Raw genomic sequence first — 27,006 nt, 5'->3', positions numbered from 1 at the left:
CGGCAACTGCAAAATAACTATGATTGACTTCCAAGGTGCATGAGTGTTAAAGATGACTTTAAACTTTGTTTTTATCTTGTTACATTTACTGTTTGTTCAAAGACAGAGGTCAAATTCAGACTAGTTATCTGACAAATTGCTGTTTATTATTTTACCTTGTAGACTGTTGTTTACTTTTCTTTCTCTTACTGCAAAGTGCGAGGATTTTGTAAAGTCAACTGACAGTCTTGAACGTGTTGAAGAAAAGGCTGAAGGATGTTGTTTTCTTCTAACACACAACATTTAAACACCTATAAATAAAAAGCACAAATATTTCAAAATAAACATATAGGAAATCACAAATTCAACGCTTTCTGTCTTAAGTGTGAGGGAAACAAACATTTTATAGGATTAAACAAATCAAGACGTTTTATTTGGTGATGCACAATTTACATATATTTACTGAAACTCAATTTTCACACATCATCATTTGACAGTATGCTACCACACCATGCTTCAGTAACATATTTGTGATAGTGTGCTTCTAAATGCAATGCCAGCTATAAACTACACCCTCACCAGTCTCCTGCTCAATTGGCGGGGCTCATGTGTGACCCTTGTTCTTTGTGTGGTGGTTGGAGTTTTGAGAATCCCTGTGACTTCAATTTCAGGAGTTTTTATATGGCGGTTTTTGGTATAGTGTGGTGTAAAGTTCAAACCATTCATGTTTGACTAGGAGGCCTAGGTAATTATAATATACTTTACTATGTATATACAGTCTGATTATTGAGTCAGATGGTAAACTTGTGTAGCGCACCCTTGTCACTGTGCTTGCTTTTGAAACTATCATCTCGGTACCTGTGTCACAGGCAAATGCTGTCTCTGTGTGGATTATCAGCACATAGGACCTCAAATGTATCTACATTCAGAATTTCCCTCTCCAGTATACTAAGAATACACCTACAGCAAACCCTTTTGTTTGTACGTAAACCTCCTTTTTAAACATAAAATAGTTCTTAGTCAGTGTTATTTGAGATAGTTGTAGGATGACTTCTATAGGCGTACCAGCTTACCCTGCTTCTGGAAGTAGAGTATCGGGGGAGTACTGTGTTATATACTTAGCATTCTGTGGCATCAGCTAGGAATATTGTGAGTTCACACTGCCGCAGGTGTTGGTGGTTTGCTGCAGTTTCATGGAGGAGTGACCTCCTCTGAAGAAGGTCCCTCACACCCAGTCTCCTAACTGCAGTAAACAGTGAGTAGAAAAAGAGTTTGAGAGGATACTCTTCGCCAATGTGGTAGAAAAGTTGGTAACACATGGTTTATTTATCGAGTGTTCTAAAACTCTGAAGAAAATTAGACTTTTTGAATCCGCTGGATTTTCTAACTACTTGAGACATGAACAGGCTAATGTTCATCAGTGGTATAGAAATCAATGACCTTTGGTTGCTGGACCTTGGAAAACACATAACAAATAGTTACAGGGTTTTGGTGACATCACTTAGGTTAAGTGGTATTATACTCACTTCACTGCGAACACATGCTTTCATCCTTGCTATTTTCTAAGGTGGTTGTGATAACGCGTCCCAATATAAATAATTTATTCACTCTGGGACTCGTTTTAGGACGATTAATCTTTTGACCATGATTGAAGACACCTTAGGATGAGATAACTAATCAACATGTCAATCAATGAGTCAGTAACCTCATCAATATTCACAATAGCAAGTAAATCAAAGTAATCAATGGCATCAATAAGACTTGGAAACCACCATGACCTTTCAGCCATGAATAACCACACACAATTTAGAAAGATTTATGATATTTATTCCCTATTGATTACAATTCTACTACCAAGTTTATTAGTCTCAAAACCAGAAAACACATCAACATTGTCATAATATGGCAACTCGAATAAGATTTCATCAAAGCAAAGATCATAAACATTAGAACATAGCACAACGTCTACATGGATTACCTTTGGCAGATTATCATTAGCGCATTATTCAACAAAGCATAGATTCAGTCATTAGTCTATTTGTGTCCGTTTAGTGAACCCCTTAACTAACCTTGATTCTGCATTAGCATGTTGGGCTTCATGCAAAACAATTTGGCAAACATCTATCTATGGTCTCTATCAAAAGAAGCAGTTGGTACCTAGAAAGAAAAGGCAAACAGACAATACAATTTCATCATCATATAGTTACCCTCCGTAATGGGTCAGCATACAGAGTCAGTCTTCGTCCTCAGGACATCAGTTGATTCGCCATCAGCCAGGAAACACAGCAAAGTTCAGTAAGACCGGGCAAAAGGGAATACCTCCCTCATAAGGAGGAAAAGTATGAATCGGGCAAGGCAAAGTAAGTGAGGATGGTATGCAAAGTTCAAACAGCAAAGTCTTTGGGCAGAGTAACAAAGTGGCTGGGCAATAGCAAAATGCTCGCAATGGCTGATTTCTCCTCGTGTCCAAGAATTTTATATCGATCTTGTTGTACAGTCCCCTAATTTCCAAATGGGCAAGTTTTGGCGCACCATCATCGCCATCCAATGGTTTACTTGTCGTCTCATTACGATCGTCACCCCATAACAGTTCTCACGTAGTTTATTGGCTCCTGTAATTGGCGTCTCCAACGGGTAGAATGTCAGGTACAAACTTATAGTTTCTCAGACTCAGTCAGTAGTTCCATTGTCTATACCAGTTCAGGCGACCTTGTACCTGTTGCAAGTTTACACTGTTGCATTCGGCAAGAATGTCTCCTTGAGCAAGTCGAGTCTTATGAGAAAGATTTACTACGGTTACACACACATCTCTAACTTCTGGAAAATTACGGCTTTGTGTCCTTCAGCAAGTCAGCACACTGTACGTTAGAAAAACACATTTAATATGAAACCGGGCAGTTAGGCCCCGACTCATGCTAACTAAGGCCTAGTGATTAATTAGCAAAACCTTAACTTATAACTCTTAATACTAATACAAAATCATACATTAGTACATTAATATCTCATTATTAGTCAGTTTCATTAATCATCGTATACATTGGTGGCCACTCCCCGTGGACACATTTCATACACACGTGTTAACGTTTACATTTTCTATGCGATTTAACTATGCATTATATTGCAAGCTTCTCATGCTAATTATTAGATGTTAATCACACTCCATCAATCCCTCCTCTGATGACTCTTGTCATCACACAAATCCTTTCCCTTCACAACATTTCACTTTCTTAGTTCCTTCATTTCAATGTCTTCCCCCATTTTTGACTTTTCGTATTTTGCTTTGAATATTTTCTCTCTTTTATTTTCTTCCTTCCTCATATTGTGTTTTGCCAATTTGTCTCTAATTCTTTTACTAATTTTACATAATAACCATAGTCCAAATAAACAAGCTAAAACAATCAATATTCCCCCTATTATTTTTGCAAGTATCCCATGGCAAATATTACTAAACCAACTTCCCAATTTAGCAAGTCCCTTTCCAACCTTTTCCCAAACTCCAGGTTCTTTCAGCTCCTTCTGTACTATCTCTTGTTAGGTTAGTAAGCATATTTCTAATTGTATTACTGTTATCTGGAATATAAGCACAACAGTGGCACTCATTAAGCATCCTACAGACTATGCCACTTTTCTCTAAAAGAATGTCTAAAGCAAGCCGGTTTTGAAGAGTCATAGCCCTCTCCGCAGCAAGTTCAGTATCCATCAGGAGTATAGCCCCTGTGAAGTTTGTCAGCATGTTATCCACAATAGTAGACAACTTTCGAATCTTTATGGAGTTTAAGATAACTCCCACTGAAGGAATTATTGCTCCAAATATATCACCCACGACAGCAGCCGCTGTCTCTCTTTTCTGTATAGTATGATGTAATTCAGACACTTTAGGAAACTTCCTTAAGTCGTCAAATTGGTAAATCTTTGGAAAAACTATTCCCAAATAACATGTCCCATACCATCCCTTTGGAAGATGGTAATAAGCATTAAGTCCACATATGTAATAGATCCCCGGGATCGCTTGATCCTGTCCATTTAACATGAACATCCACTTAATCTGAAACAAAAACACATCTGCACTCACTCGTTCCCACAAATAAAGTGTCATGGTCAGATTTTGGCCTATATATACAAAGCTTTCCTACGTGTAATGCATCTATAGCTAATTTGCCTTGTGTCTTTATTGCACTATAAGCATAATCATTTGCAAACATCATTTTCTTTAATCCCTTTTCTAGCTTTTCTTTTAACTCTTTTCTTCTATCATCAGTGTGATCTAAAAAGCTCTTCTCTACAGGCGTTAGTAAGCAGGTTAAATTATTGTGATGCGCTTTAGCTGTACCAAATGTCAGTGTGGGCTCAAAGAAACCCCTAACTATTTTTATACTATGATCTCTAGCTATCTTACTCAAATATTCATTTATAGGCACAAAAGAAAACACTACATCTAGATTAGAATAGAAGTACTGAATATATTCTTGATCACAAAGCCTCGTTAATAGCAAACTTCAACTTATCCCGTAAGTTAGCGGCAAACTATGATAAGTAACCCCTTCTTGTACTGATGAAGGAATTTTTGTGCACACATAACAATTCTTTGCATCCATTGTTTCAACATACTCATTCAACAAGCGATAGAAAACATTAGTAGATAGTTCCCCTTTTGTGTTAGTCCCCTCAGTCAAATATTTTGTATCTTGCTCGAATCTCTCCCATGGTGTTAGTGTAGCAGTCTCAGGAGTGGAAGCATTGTTAGTCTCACTCTTATCCACCAATGGCATTCCCACAATCACAGCTATTATTACTATTGCACAGACAACACCCAAAATAATATTCAACCATCTACGAATCCTACTCCTATTATTGTTATCTCTAGTGTTAATCATGATCTGTAAAGAATCAGAAAGCAGAACAATATAAAGGCAAACAATCAACTGAGGAAGGTCTAAAGCTCTTTTTCTTTTTCTTTTTTCTCAAGCAAAGTCTTTCTTTGGGAAGTATTTACAGCGTTTCACTCACTCCCAGGATCCTTGTCAAATCAGGTTAGCAGCTTGTCAAAATCTGTTTTTCAAAAGTCAATTCAGGTTAACAGTGTCACATCCGGTAATTTATCAGTCTCTTTTTCTCTCAGCTTTCCAGCTTTATTTCAAATTTTAATACAATCTCTCTTCTCTGAGGTGAAGTTCAGGTGCCGTAGAATTGACCTGGAATCTCTCGATCAAAACAGAATGCCAAGAATTCTTGTTGCCACTCAGCTGATGTTGCATTCGCCCATTCAGGACCTGTGTATCTTCTGTTTGCAACTCGCTTTCTTTTCAGCTTGCGATCACCCTGCAATTCTCCTTCACTCAGATCCTCCCTTCTTGTGGTATCAAGTTCTTCCTCTATTGTTTCGTCTATTACCACTTTCTCTTTTGCAGCTTGTGGCTCTGGCCATTTATCTCCTTTCAGTACTTTTCCGACTTTTCGTCTTCCTTGTGGCTGTTCTCCGCCCTCCTCTTGTGCTATGGTGTCTTCTCTTGAAGGACCTGCAATTTGCTCGGGAGGAACCTGGCCGCTTTGCTTCTCTTTTGACTCTTCCTCTTCACCTTCTGGGTCTGTCACGGGCTCTACTTCAAACCTGTATCCGTCTGCTTCTGAGAGAACCTCTCTTTGCGTCGGTTCCCCTGGTGCCTCAGTTGAGATAGGCTTACTGTCACCCCTCCGGATCTCGATTACTGGTTGAGTGACCAGGCCGTCCTCAACGGGCTCTCCTTCAGTCTCAGTTCCCCTTTGATTACTCTCCGGCCCTGAGACTTCTTTTTCTGTAGCTGTTATTCTCGACAACTCAAGTTCCTCATCAGTTGGACACGTCACCTGCTTGGTGTGACTGGCATGGATCCAGTTTGGAACTCCAGCACATTTCACAGCAGTAGTAGTTGTCAGTATCACTTGATACGGCCCCTTCCAACGTGGCTCCAAACATGACTTCCTCACGTGTTACTTGACAACAACCCAGTCACCGGCTTTCAGATTGTGACCTGGTTCACTTATCGGTGGCAGTGTGTTTGCTTTCACCTGGTGAGAGAAAGAGCGGACCACATCAGCCAGACCCTTGCAGTAGTCCAACACCATATAATCCGTGATATTCACAAGAGCATTTGCAGGCACTGTGGGCAATCTCATAGCTCGGCCCATGATAATTTCGTGAGGAGACAGTCCTGTTTTCTTGTTGGGTGTATTTCTCATTGACATCAGCACTAAGGGCAATGCATCTGACCATTTCAAATTTGTAGCTGCACACATTTTCGCCATTCTCGACTTCAAGGTACCATTCATCTGTTCCACTAGTCCTGATGCTTCAGGGCGGTAGCTACAATGCAACTTCTGTTCAATGTTTAGTGCGGCACACAAGAGCTTAACCACCTCGTTGTTGAAGTGACTTCCCCTATCTGATTCTAAAGAGATCGGAAACCTGAAACGTGGTATCAACTCCCTAAGCAGCAACTTCGCTACTGTGAGACTGTCATTCCTACGTGTACGGTAAGCTTCAATCCAGTGACTAAAGATGCACACAATCACCAACACATATCTCAACCCTCCACACTCAGGCATCTCGATAAAATCCATCTGCATCCTGCTAAATGGACCTCCTGCTCTCCCGATGTGGCTCAAATTCACCACGGTCCCTTTCCCCGCATTCATCTGTTGACAGATGATGCACCTGTGACAAATCACTTCTGCTGCTTGCCCGAACTTCGGGTTAAACCAGTCAATTTTGAACAAGCTAATCATGGCATCTCTCCCAATATGTGCTTAGCCATGGTAAAACCTTGCAAACTGTGACAAAAGACTGTTTGGCAAAACCATTTTCCCCTCATCTGAAACCCACAAATCATCAGGTCTTTGTACACATTGCAATTTAAGCCAAGATTGTTTCTCTTCTTTGCTGGCACGTCCCTGCAACAATTTTAACTCTTCCATTGTGTCAACCACCCTCAATGCATAACCTGTGCATGTCTCATTTTCAGTTTCCGATAACAATTCCCACTGATCTTTGAACGATATACAGTTCAATGCACAAAACCTTGCAACTTGATCTGCATATTCGTTTCCCATTGACACAAAGTCTTGCGATTTCACATGAGCATTGCATTTCACCACGGCAATTTAAAGAGGCAACTGAATTGCGTGCAACAATTCCTTAATTCTTTCACCATTTTTCACTGGAGAACCAGAAGAGGTCAGGAAACCCCTCTGGGACCATAATTGGCCAAAATCATGGACAATACCAAATCCGTATCTGCTGTCAGTATAGTCACTTTCAAATTTTCAGCAGCATCGCACGCTCTAGTAAGAGCAATTAATTCAGCCACTTGAGGGGAGTATACTCGTTCGAGCCAAGATGCTTCCAGGATACCGGTGATTGTACACACACAGAGTATCCGGCTCTTAGTACTCCCACTGAGTCCCTCAGGCATGAACCATCAACAAAGATAATGTAATCATTTTCCTCCAACTGGGTATCTTTGATATCAGGTCTCGGTTTGGTGAACAGTTCGGTTACCTCAAGACAATCATGTTCTACTTCCTCAGCATCATCAATATCTGTATTCTCGTTAGGAAGCAAAGTTGCCCGGTTTAACACAGTACATCTTTTCAAAGACACATTAGGTGACCCCCGTATAATGGTTTCATATTTAGTCAGACGGGCATTTGTCATATGCTGCTTTTTAGTCCGGGTGAGTAGTATTTCAACTGAGTGTGGGACCATTACTGTTAAAGGATGTCCCATCACTATGCCTTCACACTGTGTAAGGCTTTGACCAACTGCTGCAACTGCACGCAAACAACCCGGTAAGGCTGCTGCGACTGGATCCAAAGTAGCTGAAAAATACACTACTGGGCGGTTTGCATCTTCATGGACCTGTGTCAAAACAGACAGAGAACAAGCATCACGTTCATGACAAAACAGTACAAAAGGCTTTGTGTAGTCATGCATACCTAAAGCTGGAGCCCTGCACATGCTCTCTCTCAGTTCAATGAATGCCTTCATTTCTTTCTCGGACATAGTCAGGGTACCCGGGCCATCCTTAATCTCCTTGACAGTCAACCTTACCAAAGGCTTAGAGATAATCAAGAAGTTGGGAATCCACTGACAACAGTAACCCACCATTCCCAAAAATATCCTCATGTCTCTCTTGGATGTCGGGGTATTCATTTGCAATATGGCTGTCTTTAGAGATTTTCCTCGACCCTTTCTCAATTAGATGGCCTAAGTACTTTACTTTTTTCTGACAGTACTGTAGCTTCTTTGGGGACACCTTATGTCCGTTCTTTCCCAAATGATTCAGTAAGGCAATTGCGTCATACCTGCAGTCATCTTTCGTTTTGGACGCAATCAATAAGTCATCAATGTACTGCACTACAGTTGAATTAAAAGGCAGTTCTGATGATTCCAAATCCTTCTTCAATATCTGATTGAAGATGGAAGGCGATTCTGAAAACCCTTGAGGAATTCGACACCAACTGTAAACCTTGTCCAAGAATTTGAAAATGAAGAGAAATTGGCTATCCTCATGAAGAGGCACCGAAAAGAATGCTTGTGACAGGTCCACAACCGTGAACCACTCTGCATCGCATGGAACCTGAAATATGATCACGGCTGGATTTGGCACTATGGGGCAACATTTTACCACTATCTCATTAATTTTTCTCAGGTCCTGGACAATTCGAACTTTCCCACAAGGCTTTCTCAGTCCCATTATTGGCGAATTACATGGGCTGCTTATCACTTCTTTTCAGAACCCTTGCTTCACAAAGTCTGCAATTATCTGCGTCACTTGTTTGAGCCATGTGGTACTGCGGTACCTGGGGAAACACAGCATTTGGCTTCACATCTACTTTAACTGGTTCTACTCCTTTTATCAGTCCCACTTCTTTTCCTGTCAAGTCCCACACCTTCTCTGTCACTGTTCCCTGTAATTCGGTTGGCAAATTGGTCACTGTGAACATTGGGAAGAAGCTTATCAAAGGGTATTCCTCATCTGTGGTCTCCGTCTCTGGCTCTGAGATCTGACCATCGTCCCCCTCGTCATCACTGTTTGTCTGCACTTCAATCCCTTCATTAGAACAGTTGATTGAACACCTCGTCTTACACAGTAAGGGGGTCATTCCGGGGTCGGTGGGAGCACCGCCAACAGGCTGGCGGTGCTCCGCAGGGCATTCTGACCGCGGCGGTATGGCCGCGGTCAGAACAGGAAAACCGGCGGTGTCCCGCCGGTTTTCCGCTGCCCTGAGGAATCCCCCATGGCGGCGCAGCTTGCTGCGCCGTCATGGGGGATTCCGACCCCCTCACCGCCATCCTGTTCCTGGCGGTTCCGACCGCCAGGAACAGGATGGCGGTGAGGGGTGTCGTGGGGCCCCTGGGGGCCCCTGCAGTGCCCATGCCAATGGCATTGCCACTGCAGGGGCCCCCGTAAGAGGGCCCCACTTCGAATTTCAGCAGACACTGAAATTCGCGACGGGTGCTACTGCACCCGTCGCACCCTTCCCACTCCGCCGGCTCCATTCGGAGCCGGCTTCCTCGTGGGAAGGGGTTTCCCGCTGGGCTGGTGGGCGGCCTTCTGGCGGTCGCCCGCCAGCCCAGTGGGAAAGCCAGAATGGCCTCCGCGGTCTTTCGACCGCGGAGCGGCCATATGGCGGTTCCCGCCAGGCGGGCGGCGACCGCCGCCAGCCGGCCTCAGAATGAGGCCCTAAGTCTCTTCCCAGTAGGAATACGGGACTTGAATCACAGACTAAAAACCTGTGTAATCCCTGAAAGGTACCAATCTCAACTTGAACTGGATCTGTAATCGGATTTGTCAAGAGCTGATTTGCTACTCCAACCACCTTTATGGTACGCCCCGAAAGCGGCAACTTTGGAACCTCTGCACTTCTGACTGTAGAGCGTGTAGCTCCTGTGTCAACCAGGAGCGAAACCTTGTGACCCATCACCTTCCCCTGCACGTAAGGTCCCCTCTGATCTACTTCTAGGGACGCTGCTAGCCTGCACTCCTCACTATCTGAACAATCATCCGACCATTCATTGTTTATTCCATTCTCACCACGTAATGGGAACTGTTGTACTGTATTATTTTGACTCATTGTTTGGCCTGTGACCTGTTGAGGAAGCATCACCTGTTGCTGTCCCATCGGAGCTAATGGCAACTGCATTTGCTGTCTAGGTACCATGGGAACCTGCTGTTGTATTTGCTGCAACTGTGCTGGTTGAATGTGTGGCATTTGCATTTGTTGCATAGGCTGGAGTCCCTGCATCTGAACCATATTATTCTGGGAGTTCGGATTTTGACCCCTCATTCTTGGACCCCTCACATTTTGAAATGTACCAACATCATTGCTTTGTTGAACAACAGCATCTTGCACTATCATCGGGCACTCCCGCTTCCAGTGTCCCACGCCCCCGCACGCATGGCATGGTAACATCTTTTTCATCCCTTACACATCATTTTGAACCACAACAGTATTCAAGTCTGGACCACGGTTCACAAAACCTCCCCGACCTCTGCCTCTTTGTTGGGCCTGAAACATTCAGTTTCCTTGAGGTTGCTGTTGTACCACCTGCTGTACTCCATTTCCCTGCATCACTGCCGGAGCTGCCTTAATTTGCATGACCATCACCTTCTCTTTCAGCTTTCTTTGTTTCAATTCAATCTCATCGCTACAGTATTTCGCATACTGCAACACCTCATCAATCGGCTTCGCTTGCCAACAGATCAAATGATTCTTAATCATCTGGCTAATCTCTGGTCTCAGTCCCTCAACGAACCTGAACACCAGATGGTTCATGTCTTTCTGTTCTACGACCTCCGTGCCACTGTAATGTTTGAACGCCTTTAACAACCTCTCATAGTAAGCATGTATCGACTCTTTGTCTTCTTGTGCCGTTCGATCAATTTTCTGCCAATCAGTGACTTCGGCGACACCTTTTGTTTTAAAAACTCAATCACCTTATGATTATACCACATCACGTCAGGAGACGGTGCTCCAGTAATCTCATCCCGTGCCGGTTCCTCTGTCGGCCAATCCACACCCCTCTTGCACTCAAGCCACAAATCAGATGGAACTATAATCTCAAACAGTGTATTCAAGTCTTCACAGAGACATTTTGCAAGCTTCACAAACCTGTCCGTCTGCTGATACAACTCCTTCAACTAACTCTGCTGCTTCCACACCCAACCTTATAAAGTTCAGGTATTCCTCTGTCTCTGACCGCTCTGCTGTCACAGGAGTAGTCTGCGGAGTGCTAAGCTTGTCTAACCACTAGGTCAACTGTTGCGCGGTTAAGCCTTGCAACAAGATATTTCCAGCCTGCATCGTCAGTGCCTGCAACGTATTTGCACTCAGTACCTGTGGTGTAAGGAAACCCAAACCTGCTTGTCCCATTGTCTCTATAGGAACCCCCATCGGACTGATGTCCAACAGGGACCTAGATCCCTCGACTGTCTGTTCTCCCGGTGTCGTCTCTTGGGAATTTCCGGTGAACCCTCCTCTTATCACCTCTTGTGTCATTACTCCTTGATCGCATACACTAGGCTTTGCCTGCGCATATCGCGGTACTGGCGGGCCAACAGTAATCGGCAATGATATAGCAGCTGGTGCCTGTCCGTTTCCCAATCCCGGTGGAGCATTAACTCCCATAGCTTGATTCATCATAGGTGCTGTAACTGACTGCGGTCCTGCGACCGAAGTATAATTCGGGACCATCTGTTGCTGCGGCTGGGGCAGCAATTGTGGAGTTGCCTCAATCTGCACTAACTTTGATCTTGTGTATACTGGATCAGGCGGCACCATCAAACTCGTAGTCGTCTCTAATGCTGGGACATCAGGGTAGAGCCTCTGAATTGGCGGTGGCTGCAACTGTATCTGTATGTCTGGTGCGGTGGATACACTAGTACCATTCTGTGTCGGAGCTGATGTGATAACATTATTTGCCTGTGCTGCGCTTGTGGTTCCCTGATTTTGTGTTGGATTTACAGGACCTGCACTAGTACTCGGTCTATTGTCATTCATGGCATATGGTGGCGGTCGATCATGTAACAACTGATTTAGAAACTCATCATCATCAGAATCATCTGCATCTGCCCAAGACTTCTGAGTCTCCTTTTGCTTACTAGACCCCTTGTCTGTTTTACAAGTTGCCTTTCTTCTCTGTGTTTCGGCTTCTTGAGTTATTGCCGGAAACATCCTAACTCCGTCTAGTATTTACCTTCTCCACATCCTGGTCTCACTATCCCATCTAGCCTCCGCTAGAGTCTTCTCTGCTTTCCTCATTCTCCTCTCAAATTTCTGCTGCTGTTTCTGAATTGCCGCCAGTTCCCAAATTGCTAACGCCTCAAACTGAGCTGGTCTCGGAGGCGGCTTCTGCTCATTTAACACCCTCCTCAAATTTTCCAGAATCCTTATATTGAACGTTCCGTGCTCCGGAAACGCCAAGTATCCTTCCTTTTCTGTCAATTTGAACCATTGCTTTAGCCAAAGGCATGGCGCTACTCCCTTCTCCTCCATGACGGCATAAGACGGAGTATCCTCTGGCAGTGTAGGCTCCCCCACACTCCCGGTAATATATGTAACTCCCCTCACAGCGCTCTTTAAAGCCTTGAGAAACTTCATTTTTGCATCTTTTATTTTGTTTAGAATCTAATCAGGAAGTGACTTTAATTCCAAGAACACTCTTCACCTACCTTCTCAAACAATTGCCTCTCACGGATGGCTGCCAATCCGTGCGCGACCCCTCTCGGCAACTGACCTATCCCAGCGCGGCTCCAATGACGTCAAACTCACACACACTGCGGCTGACAAAGTCTTGCGGCTTGTCTTCCTCACTCTCTATTCACACAAAAACGTATGCAATATAATGCGAGCACTTTAACAACAAAACCCAAATTTGACGGTTTACTACAGGAAGGGTAACACAATCGCTTCAGAACTTTACAGAGATTTCACTTGAAGCCTCGGCCGCTACTCTCTCCTTCTCAGATCCCGCACTCGCAAGCAGAATTGGACCCGCAAATCCTACTCTCGACTTGTCAATGGTTCGTTCTAGTGCACTTTAGAACTTGCCAAATCTCCATCGAAGGTTTCACTCACACACTTTGACTCAAACTCGACTCGTCAATCACGCCCGATTGACCTATTAAACCGCGCATATTACAACATAAACCAAGGGCCATATTTATACTTTTTGACGCACAACTGCGCCAACGCAGGTGTGCGTCAAAAATTTTACCGCCGGCTAACGCCATTCCAACGCACCATGCGGGCGCCTTATTTATGGAATGACGTCAGCCGGCGCTGCCGACTGGTGTGTGTAAAAAAAAATGACTCACACCAGGCAGCGCCGGCGTATGGGAAAATGGGGGTTGTGCGTCAAAAAATGGTGCAAGTCAGGTCTGAGGCAAAATTCAGGCCTCAAACCGGATTTGCGCCATTTTGTTTTACGCCCAAGCTCCATTGACATGACTCCTGTCTTAGCAAAGACAGGAGTCATGACCCCTTGCCCAATGGCCATGCCCAGGGGACTTATGTCCCCTGGGCATGGACATTGGGCATAGTGGCATGTAGGGGGGCCAAAATCAGGCCCCCCTATGCCACAAAAAAAAAAACGAAAAAAATACTTACCCGAACTTACCTTTCCTTCCCTGGGATGGGTCCCTCCATCCTTGGGTGTCCTCCTGGGGTGGGCAAGGGTGGCAGGGGAGGGCACCTCTGGACTCCTTCCGAGCCCACAGGTCCCTTAACGCCTGCCCTGACCAGGCATTAAAAAACAGCGCACATCAGGCTGTGCGCCGTTTTTTAAGGCCCACCCCCTCCTGTGCGTCAAAATGACGCCAGAGTATAAATAAGTGGCACATGCCTTAAAGTCATTTTTTGGAAGGGAACGCCTACCTTGCATATAATTAACGCAAGGCAGGTTCCCCCTTCCAAAAAATGACGCACATGGTGGAATTTTGACGCCCGTGGGGTCGGGCGTCAAAGTATAAATATGGGGCAGGGTTTGCGCCGATTGTGCGTCAACATTTTTGACGCACACTCGGCGCTAACAGAGTATAAATATGCCCCCAAGTGTCTCATACACTTATCAATATACTCCGGAATCTTAGACCACGCCAGGTCCTTACATTTCCAACAACCACGTAGACATTTTTTTAGCACAAAGCGCCACACTCACATGAAGTTCGCCGACTTCCCTACTCTCATACCACAGAGTACGCCCACTCCTACTAAAACATTACCTGGCCTAAATTCTCACAAACCTCACAATTCACCTGCGATATGCATAAGCTGAGCAAGGGCAAATTCTACCTCACTCATACTATCACTAGAACGCCGAGAACATACCCAACTCACTTCGGCAAGCTCTGAGATTCCGGGAAAGTCATTTGGGACATAGGGGCATATCATACCTCCAATTTGCATTATCTCAAAAACAATTCCAAACAGTGTCGTCCTAGGGCCCCAAAGGGCCAAACCGTCCTCTGCGACCAGAACTGATAACGCGTCCCAATCTAAATAATTTATTCACTCTGGGACTCGTTTTAGGCCGATTAATCATTTGACCCTGATTGAAGACACCTTAGGATGAGGCAACTAATCAACATGTCAATCAATAAGTCAGTAACCTCATCAATATTCACAATAGCAAGTCAATCAAAGTAATCAATGGCATCAATAAGACTCGGAAACCACCATGACCTTTCAGCCATGAATAACCACACAAAATTTAGTAAGATTTAACATATTTATTCCCTATTGATTACAATTCTACTACCAAGTTTATTAGTCTCAAAACCAGAAAACACATCAACATTGTCATAATATGGCAACTCGAATAAGATTTCATCAAAGCAAAGATCATAAACATTAGAACATAGCACAACGTCAACATGGATTAACTTTGGCAGATTATCATTAGCGCATTATTCAACAAAGCATAGATTCAGTCATTTGTCTATTTGCATCCGTTTAGTGAACCCCTTAACTAACCTCGATTCAGCATTAGCATGTTGAGCTTCATGCAAAACAATTTGGCAACATCAATTTAGAAAACATCTATCTATGGTCTCTATCAAAAGAAGCAGTTGGTACCTAGAAAGAAAAGGCAAACAGACAATACAATTTCATCATCATATAGTTACCCTCCGTAATGGGTCAGCATACAGAGTCAGTCTTCGTCCTCAGGACATCAGTTGATTCGCCATCAGCCAGGAAACACAGCAAAGTTCAGTAAGACCGGGCAAAAGGGAATACCTCCCTCATAAGGAGGAAAAGTATGAATCAGGCAAGGCAAAGTAAGTGAGGATGGTTTGCAAAGTTCAAACAGCAAAGTCTTTGGGCAGAGTAACAAAGTGGCTGGGCAATAGCAAAAGGCACGCAATGGCTGATTTCTCCTTGTGTCCAAGAATTTTATATCGATCTTGTTGTACAGTCCCCTAATTTCCAATTGGGCAAGTTTTGGCGCACCATCATCTCCATCCAATGATTTACTTGTCGTCTCATTACGATTGTCACCCCATAACAGTTCTCACGTAGTTTATTGGCTCTGTAATTGACGTCTCCAACGGGTAGAATGTCAGGTACTAACTTATAGTTTCTCAGACTCAGTCAGTATTTCTATTGTCTATACCAGTTCAGGCGACCTTGTACCTGTTGCAAGTTTACACAGTTGCATTCGCCAAGAATGTCTCCTTGAGAAAGTCGAGTCTCATGAGAAAGATTTACTACGGTTACACACACATCTCTAACTTCTGGAAAAGTACGGCTTCATGTCCTTCAGCAAGTCAGCACACTGCACGTTAGAAAAACACATTTAATATGAAACCGGGCAGTTAGGCCCCGACTCATGCTAACTAAGGCCTAGTGATTAATTAGCAAAACCTTAACATATAACTCTTAATACTAATACAAAATCTTACATTAGTACATTAATATCTCATTATTAGTCAGTTTCATTAATCATCGTATACATTGGTGGCCACTCCCCGTGGGCAAATTTCACATACACGCGTTAACATTTACATTTTCTATGCGATTTCACTAAGCATTATATTGCAAGCTTCTCATGCTAAGTATTAGATTTTAATCACACTCCATCAGTTGTGAACGAAATCCATGTAACTACACATGTTTCATGTCTAGTAGGTCTAAAAACACATTCAGGTGGATGTTTAAACTGTCAACATTCCTTTGTAGCCCCATGAGATCATAAAAAATAGTTCTCATCAATATCAAATTCAGAAAGAAATCAGCCTTAGAACAGGTGATTTATTATTTTTACAGTGCAGAGCATTATTTATCCAAGATGTTCTGCTGCTGCTGTCATCCCCTGTGCTCGCACACTAAAAAGGCTGCCCTGTGCGATGCACAGCATTAGACAAATCCCTGAAGCATCGTGCACTCTAGGTGTGTGCTATGCACTTCAGCTCGCGTGCAATGTGTGGATTACTTGCAGAAATGAAAGCATTTTCCCTTTTTAATGCCTGCATCGAGGAGGTATTTATTATTTGACACAAAGACCGGTCTGCCTATCTTAATAGTTCGAGCAACGACCGGTCTACCTATCTTAATAGATCGAGCTTCGCAGCAAAATCTATCGCCCAAATGTAATACTTTTTCATGCAATGTAATCCAGCAACCAAGTTTGTTGTGCTGTTTTGCAGTAGGGAGAAAGCACAGTGCAGAGCCATATCTGTTATGATTGACCTGCTTTTGCTGTCATCCCCTTTAAAATACTCTGAAAAGGTGTCTTGCGTGTTTATAAATCTAAAGTGTAGCCAGCAGAGGTGGTTATAGTACACTAGATTACCTTTATGTGAGAATATCTTTGAAGGCAACTATTTAGAAATGCTATGTTAAGTTGTATCTCTGGTTTCCAAGGCTCCAAGTGTAGGATAATCCTGTGGTACATATTTCATGATTCGTAGGGATTACCACATATCTCTTACTTCAACGTCCATGATGACTCACTTGTTTTAGCCCTGAACATTTTCACATGAGCCTTGAGAAAGTTCATAGTAAGAAACAAGTGTTGGCTGCATGATGCATACGTTTTCAGCTATTTATTAGAGGAAACGTGCGATGTCTCAACCCTAATCAGTATTCAACAATCAACAAAGAAACACATACTTGAGGAGTATTTGATTACCGTGCATCGTCCATTTTCATAGAATATGCATCACTATTTTTCAACCAAAACTGTTTCTAAAATAAGAAGACAAGCACAAGAACTGTATTTCCCATTATCCATCTGCACATGCAGTTAATTAACTGCCTTTTCCATCATCCATCTGCATATGACTTAATTTCCCATTAATGGCCACAACACCCACAGTCCCCTGCAACCCCCCCACACTCAAGACCACAAATGCGTTGCTCGTGAGCTGAAGGCAAAGGCATGCTAAAAGCTAGCCCATCTGTGCATCCCTGCACCTGGATCACACCCAGCACCAGGATCCCTGGTCCTCCCCTTACTCACTGCTATGATGCCATGCTCCTCCATGCTCTCAATCCCGGCCACTGCTCACCACACTGCTGCCACACCGCATCATGCAACACCAAGGCAGTATTCACGTGCATATCCTGCAACTTCCTATGCACTCTCCCAATCTCTACATTCACCACTCCCACACCAACAGCACTCAGCACCCCACAAGCATTACACTCATACAAACCAGCCACCTGCTGACACTCACACAGGCCATGTACACAGCACACAACACTTGGATGCTTGTTTCTCAAAACTGCTTCCTCACCACACATGCCATGGAGATGTGAGACCTAATGCACAGCCATGCTTTGGACCTGCTCCTCCTAATGGAAACATGGCTAAACCCAACCTGTGCACCAGACGTCACTATATGCTGTATCATCATACCCATCATGCATCACCACAGACCTACCACTCACCAGACTATCCGGCCTCAGCAAGAAAAGCATCATACAAATGGAAGGGGCTTTTGACCTCTCCGTAACCTGTCCAAAGTGCACCAGCAACTTGCTGAAAGCCATCAAGAACCTCAGCAGCCAGACCACTGCATACACCAGCACCCTGGCTCCCTTCTAGCACAACCCAAAAAAGCTCGACCACAGGCTTGCTGGCACACAGAGGGACCCAGGCTAATGAAACGCCACTGCAAGCAGTGGAGCAATTTGTTGTCACTACACAACGTTTCAATTCATTCATTTTCACCAATACTATTATCGGTGCCTTCAGGCACTTCCATACTGCCAATTATGAAATCTTCCAAATCGGCCTCAACAACAGAACATTGACAGGCTACTGCAACTATCAGCTCACACATTCTTCTTCCCTTGGATGTGATGGATGTCAAATTGATACTCAATAACTCGAGCATCCACATGCATCAAGGACACTGAACAACCTACACTCTCTTCACCTGATAACATCTGAACCAAGAGTTTATGATCTGATTAAATTGCAAACCTATTTCCCCATGTAAAGTGTTTAGATTTTTAACCACCCAGGTGAGGTCAAGGGCTTCCTACTCAATTAGAGTACTTACTCTCCACAGGCTTTCCAATTCTTGATGCAAATGTAAATTTTACCAACCCTTTCATTGAATTGACTTAAAACTGTTCCAACTCCATAATCACCAACATCTACAGCAATAACGCACATAATATTTGAATAAAAAGAATGTAAAGCTTCCAATGTCCCGATATTCTTCTTAACTTGCTCAAAAGCCTTTTGAATTGTATTTTAAAACGTTTCAATACCTCTGAATTGTTGCCAAAATACCTAACGAACTTCGAGTAATATTCAAAAAGCCCCAGAAAAGACAGCAGCTGCTCTTTGTTAGTGGAAGCTGGAGTATATTCACTTTTGATAATGTGTCTGAAATACTCATTTTTTTCTTTCTTGAATATGCATTTGTTCCGATGGAGCACCAAACCATGCTCCTGAAGAATCCACAATGCTTTGTCCAGCACAACATCATGAGGATCCTCGTAAATCCCAAAGATTGAAATGTATCCATCAACAGCAATAGTTCCTTCAACAACACAGAGCAACTAATACTTCTAATGCCGAAATACAGAAAAAGGAGGAGGTCATCCCAATGAGCTTGAGAGAGCGTAGCATATATATTCTATATTAACATGAAATGTTTATGAATTAATGTGTGATGATGCCGCATAGAAACTGTAGTAATAGCGATTTTGCTTAAATGTGCGCTTGGATTGTAACCACGAAGAGTGGCCACCAATGTATACGCAAACTAATAATGATGATCAAAATGTTTATGTTACGTTCAATTAAGCTTATACTAACATTTGCGTTATTGAATTTGTACTGGAAATCCTCATAGGCCTTAAGTTAGCATGAGCCGGAGTTTAGCTGCTTAGCTCTCATATTAAATGCATTTTTCTATTTTTCAGTGTACTGACTCACAGGGGGCGATGACCCTGTTTGTTCTTTTTCTTCAAACTTGGAAGATGAATGTAACCATGTTAAATCCGTTCCCAAGCATATTTTCTATGCCCGTGGAATAAATGTTATAAATAAATTGAAACAGTGTAGATTAATGTAATGTACATGGTCATTCAGACCGGTGAAGACAATGGAACTGCTGACCAAAAGATGTGCAAAGAATTACCAAGGGATGAAGTCACACCGGATGTGCCACCTCTGAAGACGTCAATTATGAAGACCAATCAAAGACTTGTAAACCAATATGGGGTGAAGATTAGGATTACCTAATGTTTAATTTGATAGGTTAAAGATAGTGGGGTATAGCGAATGTCCAATAGAATTTTGGGGGAATGTACTACGAAAAAGGGATAAAAACCCATGTCACAGACAGGTCATTTAGGTGGGTTAGGGAATGCTATTGATGTTATCCAGAAACTCTGTCACTCTGTTTGGTGACTTGAGGTTTTATTAAAACTATCCTTGCCCTTAGTTTGTCCATTTACACTTTACCTCCTTATGAGGGAAGTGCCCTTTTGCTCCAGAGCTGAGTTCCGACTGATGGCGATTTGACTGATGTCCTGAAGACGAAGACTGAACCTGTGCGCTCACCTAATACTTGGAGGGTAATTATGACAATACATTTGTAATTTGTCTGTTTGTTTTTCCTTTCTAGGTACCAACTGCTTGCTTTTGACAGAGACCTTAGCTAGATGTTTTCCAAATTGGTGTTCTAAATTGTTTTGCATGAAGCCCAACATGCTAATGCTAATCAGTGGTTGGGACAGGTGTTCACCTAAATTGACGCAAATAGACAAACGACCAAGACTATGCTTTGTTGAACTGACGCGATATTGACACTCTGCAAATCTTGATCTATGTTCACGCCGTGTTATGTTCTAATGGTTGTGATTCTTGCTTTAATGAAATCTTATCAAAGTTGCCATATTGTGACTATGATATTATGTTTCTTGGTTTTGAGGTTAACACATCTACTCTTAGATTGTAATTAATAGGGAATAAAACTCATAAACTTCTACAAAACTGGTGCGGTTATTCATGGCTGCAAGGTCACGGTAGAGTTTTGAATTGATTAATGACTTTGACTCAAGTGAAATGCATTATCGTGATAAATATTGATGACATTATTGATGTATTGATTGATATATTGATTAGCTATCTCGTCCTACGGTGTCTCTCAACTGGGTCAAAAGATTCATTGGCCTAAAACGAGTCCTGATGTGAAATAAATTATCATAAAGGGACGCGTTAGCAGTTCTGGTAGCAGAGCGACGGTTTGGCCCCTTGGGGCCCTAGGACGGAGAATCATTGTTTAAATTGTTTTTCTGTGATAATGCAAATTGGAGGTATGATGTGTTTCTAAATTCACCATGACTTTCCCGGGATCTCGGAGCCTGCCTAAGTGAGTTGGGAATGTTCTCAGCGTCATAGCGTGTATGGTATAGGGTTTTGCGCTTGCTCAGCTTATGCATTTTTGCAGGTGATTGTGAAATCTGTGTGTATTTAGGCCAGATAAATGTTGTTTTAGTATGAGTGGGCGTACTCCACAGTATGAGAGTAGGGAAGTCGGCGTACTTCATATGAGTGTGGCGCTTCGTGCTCAAAATTATCCACGTGGTTGGTTGTTCATGTACGGACCCGTCGTGGTCTAAGACTCCGGAGTATATTGACAAGTGTAGGAGACACTTGGGTTTATGTTGTAATCTGTGCGGTTTAATAGGTCAATCGGGCGTGGTTGACAAGTCGTGTTTGAGTCAAATTGTATGTGTGAAACCTTCGATGGAGATTTGGCAAGTTCTAAAGTGCACTCAGACGAACCATTGACAAGTCGAGAGTAGGATTTGCGGGTCGAATTCTGCTTGCGTATGCGGGAACTGAGAAGGAGAGAGTAGCGACTGAGGCTTCAAGTGAAATCTCTGTAAAGTTCTGAAGCAAATGTGTTACCCTTCCTCTAGTAAACCGGCAGATTTGTGTTGTTGTTAAAGGTGCTCACAGTAATTTTGCATTAGTTTTGTGTGAATTCAGTGAGGGGCGGACGAGCCGCAAGACTTTGTCAGCTGCAGTGTGTGAGTGTGACGTCAGTGGTGCCGGGCAGAGATAGGTCAGTTGTCGAGAGGGGTCGCGCACGTATTGGCTGCCGTCCGTGAGGGGCAATAGGTAGAGAAAGGTGGGTGAAGAGTGTCCTGGGAACTAAGTCACTTTCTGAATAAATACAAATAAGAGAAAACGCAAAGATGAATTTTGTCAAGGCCTTTAAGAGTGCTCTGAAAGGAGATGCATACATTATGGCGAGCGAAGGGGAGCCTACACCACCTGAGGATACGCCAGCCTACATAGTTATAGAGGAAAAAGGTGTCGCGCCTTGTTTATGGATGAAACAGTGGCGCAAATTAACAGAGAAAGAGGGATGTTTAGCGTTCCCAGAACATGGGACGTTCAATACGAGGGTGCTAGAAAATCTAAGGTGGATGTTAAGTGTACAGAAACCACCTCCGAGGCCAGCGCAGTATGAGGCTTTAGTGATTTGGGATTTAATGGCTCTTAAACAGAGATAAGAAAACTTCCAAAGAAGAATAAAAAGGGCAGAAAAGACTTATGCAGAAGCTAGGTGGGATAATGAGAACAAAATGTGGAGACGGGGAATAGTAGATGGATTGAAATTGTTCCCAGCAATAACACAGGGAGAAGAGACGCACGGAAAGAAAGCCACCTGTAAAACAGACAAAGACTCTAGTAAGCCTAAAGAAACTAAGAGACCTTGGGAAGAGGAAGACGACTCAGACAATGAAGAGTTTATGGATCGAATATTACATGATCGCCCGCCACCTTATGCGGCAAGCGATAAGGTTCCGAGCACTAGTACGGGTCCTGGGAACCTGACGCAGGAGAAGGGAGTTACTGATACGGTACAGACTAGCCATACGGCTTTGATACAGAATGGTGTCAGTGTACCCACTGCACCAGACATGCAGATACAGTTGCAACCTCCACCGCAGATACAGAGAATCTATCCAGACGTCCCGGTACTAGAGACTACTACAAATCTGATAGTGCCGCCAGACCCGATATATACAAAATCGAGGTTAGTGCAGATTGAGTCAACTCCGCAATTGCTGCCTCAGCCGCAGCCACAACTGATACCAGGATATAACCCAGCAGCAGGTCCTCCATTAATACCTGCCCCGGCTTCGCTGGATCAGACCTTTGGAGTCGCTGCTCCACGAGGTTTGGGACCAAGTCAGACACCAGCTGCAATATCATAACCAATTACTGTTGGTCCACCGGTGCCATTGTATGCACAAGGTAAGCCCGGTGTATGTGATCAGGTAGTAATGGCCCAAGATGTGCTAAGAGGAGGGTCCATAGGAACCCCTCAGTTAATGGTCCCAGGAGAACAAGCGGTTGAAAAACCAAGGTCTTTGATAGACCTTAGCCCAGTTGAAGCACCACTGGAAGCAATGAGACAGGCAGGGCTAGGGGTGTTAACCCCACAGACAATAAGTACGAACGCTTCACAATCGCCAAGGATGCATGCAGGGAACATTTAATTGCAAGGTTTTACAGTACAACAGTTGAATGAGTGGTTAGAGAAGACCTATGCTTCATAAAAGACTACAGTGACTGCAGTAGAACCGGAAAAGATAGGGAGAGATGAGTACCTGAATTTTGTGAGACTCGGGGTGGAAGCTGCTGAACTAGTAGATGGAACAATGGGGGTAAACAGATTAGAGTCATACACAGAAGCAGAACTGAGGTATCTGTGTACTAAGATTACTAAAGAGGTAGGCAAGGTACATCAGAGACTAGCGAACCTAGCAGACAAGTACAACATTGATATTGAGAGCACTAAACATTTGAAAAGAAGTTACAGGCTAGACTTTGATTCAAAAGACTTTGAGCATATGAGGTCTGCCAGAATGAAAGCGCATTTAAAAGAAATACTGCAAAGTGCGCAAATCTGGGGAGCGTTAGAAAAGTGGGAAGGCAGATGGGCAAAGAAAAGAGATAAGGAGAAAGGTGACAGTCCAGGGTCAAGTCAGGCTAAAGCTTCACCCGATACGGAATCAGTAAAAATACTACCCATGAGAGAAACAGCTGGTGGAGTTTTAATTCATGTGCCGTGGTCCAGAGGAGACATCCTATCTTTCACTAATGATTATCCCAGATTGAGGGAGAAACCGATCGAGTGGTATCAACAAACCGATAGGTTTGTGAAGCTTACAAAGTGTCTCTGGGAAGATTTGAATACCTTGTTTGAGATCATTGTTCCGCCTGATTTGTGGCTCGAGTGCAAGAGAGGGGTAGACTGGCCGATGAAGGAGCCGGCAAGGGATAAGGTGACCAGAGCTCCCTCTGAGGAGGTGATAAAGTACTATCATAAAGTGATTGAGTTTTTGAAGCAGAAGGTGTCGCCGAAGGTGACTGATTGGCAGAAAATCGACCGGACCTCACAAGAGGTTAAGGAATCAATACATGCTTAGTATGAGAGATTGTTGAAGGCATTCAAACATTATAGTGGTACTGGGACCATTGAACCGAAAGACATGAACCATCTCGTGTTCAGATTTGTTGAAGGGCTGAGACCAGAGGTTAGCCAGATGATTAAGAATCATTTGATTTGTTGGCAAGCGAAGACGATTGATGAGGTGTTGCAGTATGCAAAATACTGTAGTGACGAAATTGAGCTGAAGCAGAAAAAGTTGAAGGAAAAAGTGATGGTGATGCAGATAAGGGCTGCACAGGCAGGAATACAGGGAAATGGAGTTCAACAGATGATACAGCAGCAACCGCAAGTGAATGGAGTGTTTCAGGCACAACCGAGAGGTCGAGGTCGAGGTTTTGTGAATCGCGGTCCAAACTTGAATACTGTTGTGGTTCAAAATGACATGCAGGGGATGAAAAGGATGTCACCATGTCACACGTGCGGGGGCGTGGGGCATTGGAAGCGGGAATGCCCCAATGTGGTGCAGGATGGTGTCGTACAACAAAGCACTAATGTCGGTGCATTGCAAAACATGAAAGGTCCAAAACTGAGAAATCAAAACCCGAATTTCCAAAATAACATGGTTCAGATGCAAGGGTTACAGCCCATGCAGCAAATGCAGATGCCGCGCGTTCAACCAGCGCAAATGCAGCAAGTACAACAGCAGGTTCCCATGGTACGTAGACAGCAAATGCAATTACCAATGGCTCCGATGGGACAGCAACAGGTGATGCTTCCTCAGCAGGTCACAGGACAGGTGATGAGTCAAAATAATACAGTACAGCAATTCCCATTGCGTGGTGAAGATGGAATGAATGAGGAGTGGTCGGATGACAGCTCAGATAGCGATGAGTGCAGGCTTGCAGCGTCCCTAGAGGTAGATCAGAGGGGACCCTATGTAGAGGGAAAGGTAATGGGTCACAAAGTTACATTCTTGGTTGATACTGGAGCTACACGCTCTACAGTCAGAAGTGCAGAGGTTCCGAAATTACCCCTTTCAGTGCGTACCATAAGCGTGGTCGGAGTAGCAAACCAATACTTAACAAATCCGATTACAGATCCAGTGCAGGTTGAGATCGGCAACTTCCAAGGACTGCATAAATTTGTAGTCTGCGATTCGAGTCCGGTATCCCTACTCGGAAGAGACTTACTGTGCAAGACAAAATGTTCGATTACCTGTTCCAATGATGGAGTCGAAGTACAGACAAACAGTGATGATGAAGGGGATGATGGTCAGTTCTCAGAGTTAGAAACAGGAACTGCAAATGAAGATTACCCTTTGATTACACTATTCCCGATGCTTACAGTGATCGACTTCCCTGCTGAATTGCAAGGGACAGTGACAGAGAACGTGTGGGATTTGATGGGAAAAGAAGTGGGATTGATAAAAGGAGTAGAACCAGTTAAAGTACAATTGAAACCAAATGCAGTGTTTCCCCAGGTGCCGCAATATCACATGGCACAAGATGTTCTTATTCAAGTGTCACAAATAATTGCAGACTTTGTGAAACAGGGAGTCCTGAAGGAAGTGTTGAGCAGCCTATGTAATTCACCAATAATGGGTCTGAAAAAGCATGTGGGAAGGTTCGAATTGTGCAGGATTTGAGGAAAATAAATTGGATTGTGGTAAAATGTTGCCCCATAGTGCCCAATACAGCAGTGATCATGTTTCAGGTTCCATGTGATGCTGAGTGGTTCACCGGTGTAGACCTGTCACAAGCCTTCTTTTCAATACCTCTTCACGAGGACAGCCAGTTTTTGTTCAGTTTCAAATTCCTGGATAAGGTGTACAGTTGGTGCAGAATTCCTCAAGGGTTTTCTGAGTCACCGTCCATCTTCAATCAGATATTGAAAAAGGACTTAGAATCCTTAGTACTGCCTTTTAACTCGACTCTAGTGCAGTGCATTGATGATTTGCTGATTGCATCTAAGACAAGGGATAACTGTAAGTATGACACAATTGCCTTACTGAATCATTTGGGAAAGAATGGACATAAAGTGTCACCAAAGAAGCTGCAGTACTGCCAGAAAGAAGTGAAGTAGTTAGGACACTTAATTGAAAGAGGGTCCAGGAGAATATCGAAAGAAAGAATAACAGCCATTTTGCAAATGAACCCCCCAACAACAAAGAGAGATGTCAGGATGTTTTTGGGAATGGTGGGCTACTGCTGCCAGTGGATACCCAACTTCTCGATTATCTCAAAAACTTTGATAAAACTGACAGGTAAAGAGATCAAGGATGAGCCGGATACCATAGCTTTGTCCAAGGAAGAGCTTGAGTCATTCATGGAATTGAGAGAGTGCATATGCACCAGCTTTGGGTATGCCTGATTACACAAAGCCTTTTCTACTGTTTTGTCATGAACGTGATGCTTGTTCTTTCTCTTAACACAGGTCCATGGAGGTGCAAATCGCCCTGTAGCATATTTTTCAGCTACCTTGGACCCCGTCGCAGCAGCCTTACCGGGTTGTTTGCGCGCAGTTGCAGCAGTTGGTCAGAGCCTCACGCAGTGTGAAGGCATAGTAATGGGATGCCCCCTAACAGTAATGGTTCCGCATTCAGTTGAAATTTTGTTGACTCGAACCAAAACTCAGCACATGACAAATGCTCGTCATAGTAAGTATGAGGCAATCATACTGGGGTCACCTAATGTTTCACTGAAACGATGTACTGTGTTGAACCTGGCAACTCTACTTCCTGCTGAGAATACTGAAGTTAATAATGAAGAGGAAGTTGAGCATGATTGTCTTGAGGTAACAGAACTATGTACCAAGCCACGACCTGATATTCAAGATACACAGTTAAAAGAAAATGACTGTATTATGTTTGTTGATGGATCCTGTTTGAGAGACTCAGTCGGAATGCTGAGAGCCGGTTACGCTGTGTGTACCATAGCTGGTATCATCGAAGCTTCCTGGCTTGAGAAAGTATATTCCACACAAGTGGCAGAGCTAATTGCCCTTACTAAGGCATGCCACGCAGCTGAAAATCTAAGAGTCACTATCTATACTGACAGCAGATACGGATTTGGAATTGTACATGATTTTGGCCAATTGTGGTCGCAGAGAG

This window comes from Pleurodeles waltl, chromosome 2_1 (assembly GCF_031143425.1).
Source record: "Pleurodeles waltl isolate 20211129_DDA chromosome 2_1, aPleWal1.hap1.20221129, whole genome shotgun sequence".
NCBI lineage: Eukaryota > Metazoa > Chordata > Amphibia > Caudata > Salamandridae > Pleurodeles > Pleurodeles waltl.
This window is presented reverse-complemented; position numbering follows the sequence as displayed.